This window comes from Triticum aestivum, chromosome 4D, assembly GCF_018294505.1.
Source record: "Triticum aestivum cultivar Chinese Spring chromosome 4D, IWGSC CS RefSeq v2.1, whole genome shotgun sequence".
Classification (NCBI taxonomy): domain Eukaryota; kingdom Viridiplantae; phylum Streptophyta; class Magnoliopsida; order Poales; family Poaceae; genus Triticum; species Triticum aestivum.
The window spans coordinates 218,981,748-218,991,962 of NC_057805.1; positions in this window are offsets into that span (position 1 = coordinate 218,981,748).

Sequence of the window (10,215 nt, forward strand, 5' to 3'; positions counted from 1 at the left end):
AGTATAATGCATGACAAGATTAAATGTTGTTACTCATGGCAAGAGATGAAACATAAGTAAACTAACTATTTAGGCAAGTTTAAATGAGGCCGGAACAACAAACAATATTTCCGGAAAATCGTCATATGCATATTTCAAATTTGGTATTGTTCTGCCCTAAACACCATTTTATTGTTGTTAAACAGCAAAATAAAGTGCACCAAGTTAATCTATGCATTTTTCTACCCCATTTACATATAAAGTTTATTAAAAATGGAGCTACAGTTATTTAGTTATGAAATAAAACATTTAGCATGGCATTTATGCAAATTTAATCAAACAACAATTTTAAACATGGATGAAAGTTACATATTATGAAACTAGATGGAATTCTAAGCATTTTACACATATAAATTATTTACATATGATGCACGGTTAATTAGTTACTAGATGCATGAACACTATGGTTTTTTTTGTAAAACTGAAGTCTCTCAAAAAAATGAACAAATTCGCAGACCGGGAAAAAACATGACATGGGCCGAAACTGGTAGGGCCAATAGTGCATAGGAGAGGAGCTGTTGGGGCAGATCACCCATGGGCTGAGGCCCGACTGGAAGCAGAGGAGGCCTGGCGCTGGCTGCGGGCCACACTGCAGGTACTCCGGCCGGCGAGGGCGCAACTTGGGGAGGTGGAGAAGCTGGACTTGGGGACGAGGCATCGGCTTGGTCCGGATCAGAGAGGCCATGGCCTAGTGCTCTCCTGTGGTGACAAAGAACGGTGGCAGGTGGGTCAATAGTAGCGCAAGGAATACACGGGAAGAAGAGGAGCGCATCGTAGAGCCGAGGTTACCGGCGGCTCGCCGGATTCATGAGGACGACAAGGTTCGGACCTGAACTCGCAGGTGTGCTCAGGAGGACGGAGCCTCGGGTGCTGGCTGGTCGCGGACGAAGGCGGCTGCAGGGCCGAAGGCCGACGGGGATGCAGGCGCTGGTGCTGCTCGGGATCGAGCCTTTGCTCTCCCGAGCAAGGAGGCGGCGGGATCAAGGGGAAGCTTCTGGCTGGTTCTGGTTGGTGGAAGAAGCGAGCGGGTGGACAGGTGGAGGCTGCCAGTTGGGCAAGTGGATCAGGAGGAGATCCCAAGGAGGAAGAGACAAGAGGAATGGCGGTGGCGCGATGGGATCGATGGGACAAGGTCCCTAGGTTTTAGGATTGGTCTAGTTTATATAGGTAGGGAATTAGGATAGGGGTTATCTGGACTCTCAGGTAGGAATCAGACGGCCCCGGAAAAATAGGTTAGGAAGTCCAATGAATAAAACAAAAATATTTTTGGGATGTTTGGGGATGATCTGGACCCAATGGTCATGATTGAGCGGTTCGGGTTCGGGACAGTTTCGGACGCACACGCGAGGGGTCGATGAAATGTGTAAAGAGGTTGGACATATAGACGAGAGGGTAAATCGAAGACAACAGGGTCTGACAAAATGCCACAGAGAAGACAAGAGAGAGAGCGCAGCCCGGCTGGTCTGAGAGAAGGTCAATAGAGACAAGGGAGAAGAGGCAACTACAAGCGGATGCAAATTTTGAAAAACATGCAGATGAAAATGACATGGAAAAATGCAACACGCAAGCAAATGACATGGCAACAACAACGAATAACTGGAAGACACCTGGCGCATCGGTCTCAGGGCGTTACAATAGTAGAGATAAGTATTTCTCTTACTTATGAAACCAAGGTTATCAATCCAGTAGGAGAACCAAGCAACATTATGTAAACAACACCTACACACAAACAACTAATACTTGCAACCCAACGCGTAGAGGGGTTGTCAATCCCTCAACGGTTATGCGCAAGATTAAATTGTATTGGTGTTGATAGATAGATCCGACAAAAATAAAAAATAAAGTAAATAAAAGAAAATTGCATCGAGGTATTTTTGCTTTTAATATATGATAGAAAATAGACCCGGGGGCCATAGTTTTCACTAGAGGCTTCTCTCAAGAAAATAACATATGGTGGGTAGACAAATTACTGTTGGGCAATTGACAGAAAAGCAAATAATTATGACGATATCCAAGGAAATGACCGTGTATATAGGCATCATGTCCAATATTAGTAGACTAAAACAATTCTGCATCTACTACTATTACTCCACACATCGACCGCTATCCAGCATGCATCTAAAGTATTAAGTTCATAAAGAACGGAGTAACGCCTTAAGCAAGATGACATGATGTAGACAAAGTACACCCAAATTAATATGAATAGACCCCATCTTTTTATCCTTAATGGCAACGATACAAGTACGTGTCATGTCCCTTTCTGTCACTGGGATTAAGCAACACAAGATCGAATCTAGCACAAAGGACCTCTCCCATTGCAAGATAAATAAATCTAGTTGGCCAAACCAAACAGATAGATTGGAGAGAAATACAAATCTATAAGAATCATGGATAAAAGACTCCAGAGAAGACTCAAATAATATTCATTGATAATCTGATCATAAACCCACAATTCAATGAATCCCAACAAATACACCGCAAAAAGGGTTATATCGAATAGATATGCAAGAACATCGAGGAAAATATTGTATTGAAGATCAAAGAGAGAGAAGAAGCCATCTAGATACTAGTTATGGACCCATAGATCTATGGTGAACTATTCACATGGCAAGAAAAACCGATGTAGTTGGCCTAATAACTAAACCAAAGATTCGAAGAAGAAATACGAGGCTATTAATAATCTTGCATATCAGAGATCAGAGAAGACTCAAATAATATTCCTGGATAAAAGATCTGATCATAAACTCAAACTTCATCAGATCCCAATAAACATACCCCCAAAAGTCATTACATCAAATAGATCTCCAAAAGACCATTGTATTGAGAATCAAAAGAGAGAGAGAGAGAGGAAGCCAGCTAGCTAATACCTACGGACCCGTAGGTCTATGGCGGACTACTCACGCATCATCGGAGAGGCACCAATGAGGATGATGAACCCCTCCATGATGGTGTTAGGTTGGATCTCGTGGTTCTGGAACTTGCGGCGGCTGGAATTCTGTTTCGTCGACTACCCTAGGGTTTTTGGAATATTTGGGAATTTATAGGGCAAAGAGGCAGTGCAAGAGGGCTCCGTGGGGACCACAACCCCCTGGGTGCGCCTGGGCTCCTAGGCGCACCCCGGTGGGTTGTGCCCCCCACGGGCCTCCCCCTAGGTGCTTTCTTGATCCCCAAGGTGTCTTCTGGTCCAAAAAAATCTCCAAAAAGTTATGCTGCATTTGGACTCCGTTTGGTACTAACATTCTGCAAAGTGAAAAACAAGCAATAAACAACAACTGGCACTAGGCACTATGTCAATAGGTTAGTCCCAAAACTATGATATAAAGTAGCTATAAAATGATGGTAGAACATCCAAGAATGATAATATAACAACATGGACCAATCAAAAATTATAGATACGTTGGAGACGTATCAGACATATCAAGAAATTCACTCTTGTAATAGTGTCAAGCACAAATCTATATTAAGTAGTAATTCCCACATAAAAATTACGAAGAAGAATGGTAGTATATTGCTTACGAGTTGATCTATTATGAGCATTGCAAACCTTATACCCAGCATATTTGAATATCTCTCCTCCCCTTTGCTTAAGTTTGAGAACTTCATTCTCAGGGGTGCATGTACCAAGGGAAGAACCAGCCATAACGATAAAGTGGGCAAGCAAGCAAGCACACAAAACATGTAAAAAGAAAAACGGAAAATATGTTTGCATTTTTGTAAAAACATTTTAGAAGTGGGGGAGATGAAAATGGGAGGCAAATGGGAAATAAAGTAAATGCAAGGAGATGAAAGTTTATTCGTCGGTACTTTATAGATGTTGATGATGTCTCCCCGACAACCATGCTAGAAATTCTTCCTACTACTTGTGAGCTGTGTTGAGATTTCCTCGAATAGGAGGGGATGATGGAGTATAGTAGAGATAAGTATTTCCCTCAGTTATGAAACCAAGTGTCGGTGGAAACGACACCTATGGAATCACGGGGATCCCTTCTACGGTTGGCGGGCGCGGGGTTGTGCAAAGAGCAGGTCTAGGAGCCAGCACAAAGATCGTTTACCCAGGTTCGGGCCGCGAGGATGCGTAAAACACTAGTCCAACTTTGGTGTATATTTGAGTGTTCTTGAGCTCTTCAACTAGCTACGGTGCGTGTGTAGTCCAAAAGATCCGAATCCTCCTCCTGGACGCCTCGGGCCTCCTTTTATAGTCAAAAGGGGTTGCCACAGTGGCACACCGCAGGTGGAAAGGTGTACAGTGTACAAGGTTATCGCCTATCATTACGGGACAAGGCGCATTAAGTGCGCTTCTTAGGTGTCCCGTTGCTTTATTGGGGACGGCAACGAGGCCCATCCTGTTCGTCACTGCTCCGTCTTGCTCTGACACGTGTCCAGGCCGACGAGGCATGCAGCGCCACGTAGGCTGGCTGGCTGCTGAGGTGGCGTGTTGGTAGGGTCTTCACGAGACCTGCATGCCACCACGTAGGTGTTTGCTAAGTTCTCCTGGAAGCCGCACGTCGCCACGCAGGTGCCTGCCCAGCTAGGTGGGCTGGCAACTGCATGGGAACAGCACTGGAGTCTTGGTAGACGTGGGCCTGGCTGCGGCCCTGTAGGTGTCCTCGGCAAGGGCCTTGCCGGGCCCCGACATGGGTCTTGTTGTGGCATCGCGGTCGTCCCCGGCAAGGATCTTGCCGGGGGTCTCGTGGGTTTGCTCAGCAAGGATCTTGCCGAGGATCGTCGTCTTCTGGTCCCCACCTGATCTTGTGTGTTTATGATCTTGACGAAGATCTACATGCCACCACGGAGATGCCTCCTGAGCCTTGGTTCCAATGTGGTTGTTGGCGGTGTCCGAACCCTTGGGCTCAAGGGTGGCGCGTCCTGCTAGCTTTGGGCAAGTGCCCCGGCAAGGCTCTTGCTGGGGCCGCGGTGGCCACCCCGGCAAGGGCCTCGCCGGGGGAGTCCACCTCGCCCTCTTGTTCTTTGTTTTTCTTGGTCTTGGCGTTGCCTTGCACGTCTCGCGCCTTCCTCTTCCCTACTTAGTGCGGCCGCGGGCGCGGCTCTGACTGCCCGTGCACAAGTAGAGGGGTACAAAAAGGGCCCCTACTTTTTTACACCGACAGGAGCCCCCGGCCCTGGGCCACACATAAGCGCAACACATTGTTGCGCCAGGCCCAGAACGGTGCGCGGGCAGGCGGGGCTGAGTTTTGCCGCATAATTCCCTTGCTCGTTGCGCTTCTGTAGCGACCAGACCTCAAACAGTCTGTGCTGCTGTGCACCAGTGTCATCCCTAGATCAGTAATGCTGACACGCACAGTACAAATGGAGGATTTATAACAGAGTAGCAATCACACACTTATTACAACGAATATCTCAAAAGAGAATAAGTATGATAAATATGGCTTAAGGCCATCTAATACGATAACAGCGGAAGACTTGGAAGAATAGTGAGTCCATCAACTCCAACGGCATCACTGAGTATAAGACCACGACCTAAGGCACCTTACTCGTCGTCTGAAAAGTCTGCAACATGAAACGTTGCAGCCCGGAAACGGGTCAGCACATGGAATATGCTGGAAATGTAACACATAGAGAGTAATGAACATAATAATGCTATACTACATGCATATATGGCTGGTAGAAAGCTCTATGGTTACAGTTTTGCGAAAAGTCAGTTTTTCCCTACTGCAAAGGAATAAATTTTATTTAACTATCATGGTGGTTGTTAAACATTGAGATGGTTGACAGCATCTCAATCCCAATTAAGTATCATCATTAACCCAACAAAATTAATTAAAGTAACATGATGAGATTCACATGATAATCCAAGTACTAGATACTCAAGATGTCCATAACCGGGGACACGGCTAACCATGATTAGATTGTACACTCTGCAGAGGTTTGCGCACTTTTCCCCACAAGACTCGATCTCCTCCATTGGATTTCTCGCACTACATGGTGTTTGAGAAACGGATGACCGAGACACAGGTTTTCAGAAGCGTTAGCACCTTACGATGGGTAGACCGGTACACCTACATCCCCTACATCTTCTAGTCTACCACTGTAAGAGTTCACACAACTTAATCAACTATGCTAGAGCCCATAATAGCTTGTGGCTGCACACGGAAGTTTCTAGCATGAATAATCTCATGATCCCTTTGAACCTGGGTGGCGGTCCAAAAGAAAACAGGCAATCCTGGAATACCCAGGTACCTCAATCCACCCAGATGTGAGTTTTAGTTGCCACCTTAAGTTTAACCATATATTAACAATCTCACATCTGTCATGGATATCTCTCAAACCCAATCCACGTCTACAAGCATAGCATAGCAATATAAGCAACGTAGAAGTAACTCCCAAGGGTTTGATAATAAAACAGGTGATAGGTACTACCCCAACCAATTTAATTAGATCTTAACCATGCAATGTTTGAGGGTTGATCTAATGCAACAAAACTGGGTAGTAAAGGGGTATGATCAAAGTGTTACTTGCCTTGCTGATGATCCGCGAAACCTAACGATTCGAAGTAGCAAGTAGCGCACTCTGGGTACTCTATCGTAAACAAACAAGCAAACAATAAGTACTCATCTAATGCACAGGTAAAACTCAAATAAGAGAACTAACCAGAAATTCAACTTAAGAACTCTGGTTTGGAAAAAGAATCAATCAAACGAAGCAACGAAAATCAAACGGCGAAAGAAACAAGCTTCGTTTACTAATCTAGATCTAAATCAAATTTTACAGTAGCAAAAACTTGTTTGAGTAGGTTAAAAGGAAAGAGAATTTCGAGACGAAACTCTAGGCGCTTGAATCGCCTGATTCCGATAAACGAGCAAAAAGTTAAACTAAAACGAAAATCTGATGAGAAATCGCGATTTGGAATAATCACGGAAAATTCATCGAAAAAGAAAACTGACGAACAGTTAAACGAACGGACGTTCGTTAACAGCATCAATCCGACGAACACGTTCGTTAAAACGAACGGGTCGGTGAACGTTCACTAGATCATTAAACCGAAAAAAACATAAACCAAACTAGGGTTTAGAAAGAAAAAAACGAACGGTTTTTTTAAAGAAAACCGGCACGGCGGCGGCGGCTCGGCTACCTTGTCGGCAGCTCCGGCGGGGCTCCGGCGGATCGGGCGAGGGCGGCGAGGGGCGGCGGGGTTCGGGCGTCGGCGGGGGCGACGAACGGGCGGCGGGCGGCGGCGTACGGCGGCTCCAGTGGCTCCTCCTTCGGGCGGCGGGGCGGGCGGCTCCTGGCGGCGGGGACGGGTGCGGGTCGGGGCGGCGGGGTGAGGAGAAGGACGGGGGGGGGCTCGGGGTATAAAAGGAGGGGGGTGCCGTGGAGGAGGGGGCAAGGCGGCGGTGGCGACGAGTCCGGGAGGGACACGGGCGGCGGCGGCGTCTCCGTCTCCGTCTCCAGGAGGGAGACGAGGCGCGGGCTGGTTGGGCCGCGCGGCTGGGCTTCGGCCCAGTCGGCGCTCGGCGTTTTTTTTATAAATAATTCGCCGAATCTAAAAATAATGGCAGAAAAATAAATGAAAATCCAAAAATGCTAAAACAAATTTTCCCCGTCTAATTAAAATAATTAGAACGAGACGAACATTTTTCTTGGCCCAAAAATGCAGTTTTGAAAACATGCAATTTTTTTAATGCAAACAAAATTGCAAATAAAATCTGAATAAAATCAAATATTTGATTTTAATATTTTTCCTCCAATATTTCAATTATTTTGGAGAAGTCATATTTTCTCCTCTCATTTATTTTAATATGAAATATTTTTCGGAGAGAAAATAATTAAAACCAAAATCCTTGTTTCCTTATTTGATAAAAATCAAATAGGAAAGTCAAGAAAATCCCCAACTCTCTCCGAGGGTCCTTGAGTTGCTTAGGATTTTTTTGAGGATTTGCCAAAAATGCAATAAAATATGCTATGCAACGATGATCTAATGTATAACATTCCAAATTGAAAATTTGGGATGTTACAAACCTACCCCCTTAAGATGAATCTCGCCCTCGAGATTCGGGTTGGCTAGAAAATAGGTGAGAGTGGTTCTTCCGTAGATCTTCCTCTCGCTCCCAGGTGGCTTCATCCTCAGTGTGGTAACTCCACTGAACTTTGCAGAACTTGATAACCTTGCTGTGGGTGACTCGGCTGGCATACTCAAGAATCTTAACTGGTTTCTCCTCATAGGTCAAATCACTTTCCAACTGAATCGCTTCTAGTGGCACTGTATCTCTCAGTGGTATCTCAGCCATCTCTGCGTGGCACTTCTTCAACTGGGAAACGTGAAATACATCATGAACTCCTGAGAATCCTTCAGGCAATTCCAGCTTGTAAGCAACTTCTCCCATACGCTCCAAAACTCTGTATGGTCCGATAAAACGTGGCGCTAACTTTCCCTTAACTCCAAAGCGCTTCACTCCTCGAAGTGGTGATACTCGAAGATAAACTCTGTCTCCGACTTCGTGAACTGTCTCCTTACGTTTAGAATCCGCATAACTCTTCTGCCTGGACTGGGCTACCTTGAGCCTATCGCGAATCAACCTCACTTTCTGTTCAGACTCTTTAATCAAATCTGGTCCAAACAACTGACGGTCTCCAACTTCGTCCCATAACAATGGTGTTCTACACCTCCTTCCGTATAAAGCTTCGAAAGGGGCCATCTTCAAACTGGTTTGATAACTGTTGTTGTAAGAAAACTCTGCATATGGCAAATTGTCGTCCCAACTTGATCCATAATCTAGCGCACAAGCTCTCAACATGTCTTCCAAAATCTGATTGACTCTCTCGGTCTGTCCATCTGTCTGTGGGTGAAAGGCTGTACTGAATTCTAGCCTGGTTCCCAAAGTTTCATGTAACTGATTCCAAAACTTCGAGGTAAACTGGGTTCCTCTATCTGATACAATGGTCCTCGGAACTCCATGCAAACATACGATTCTGGTCATGTATATCTTTGCCAACTTAGCACTGGTGTAAGTGGTCTTCACTGGAATGAAATGAGCTACTTTCGTCAAACGATCGACTACAACCCATATTGAGTCATAGCCTGAACGAGTCCTGGGCAATCCCGTGATAAAATCCATGCCTAGTTTATCCCACTTCCATTCGGGTATCGGCAATGGCTGTAGCAATCCTGCTGGCTTCTGATGTTCTGCCTTCACTCTCTGACATACATCACAAACTGCTACATACTCCGCAATATCCTTCTTCATTCCGGTCCACCAGAAAGTATCCTTCAAATCCAAATACATCTTGGTATTTCCTGGGTGAATCGAATACGGTGAATCATGGGCCTCTTGCAAGATCAACTTCCTGATCTCCGGATCATTGGGCACATAAACGCGGTCCTCAAACCATAAGGTATCGTGCTCATCCTCACGAAATCCCTTGGCTTTTCCTTTGCTCATCCTTTCCTTTATATCGTTAATTTCCTTGTCTGTCTTCTGAGCTTCTCTGATCTTTTCCATCAAAGTAGACTGAATCTCCAATGTTGCTAAATAGCCTCTTGGAACTATCTCCAAACATAGCTCGCGAAGATCCTCGGCTAATACTTTCGGTAACTCTCCGGTCATGAGTGTGTTGACATGGCTCTTGCGGCTCAACGCATCTGCTACTACGTTAGCCTTCCCTGGGTGATAATGCAATCTCATATCATAATCCTTAATGAGCTCCAACCATCTCCTCTGCCTGAGATTCAACTCCTTCTGCGTGAAAATGTACTTCAAACTCTTGTGATCCGTGTACACCTCACAATGGTTTCCGATGAGAAAATGTCTCCATGTCTTCAACGCATGCACTACGGCTGCTAATTCCAAATCATGCGTGGCATAATTCTTCTCATGGGGTTTAAGTTGTCGTGAAGCATATGAAACAACTCTTCCTTCCTGCATAAGCACTGCTCCAAGTCCTCGACGTGAAGCGTCACAATAAACTTCATAATCCTTGCGTTGGTCTGGCAGAATCAACACTGGTGATGTAACCAAACGTTTCTTCAACTCTTGGAAACTAGCTTCACATTCCTCAGTCCAATTGAATTTGGTGTCTTTCTTCAATAGCTCAGTCATGGGTTTTGCAATCTTTGAGAAATTCTCAATGAACCTCCGGTAGTATCCTGCAAGTCCAAGAAAACTCCGGATCTCTCCAACTGACGTGGGTGATTCCCAACTTGTTACTGTGTCAACTTTG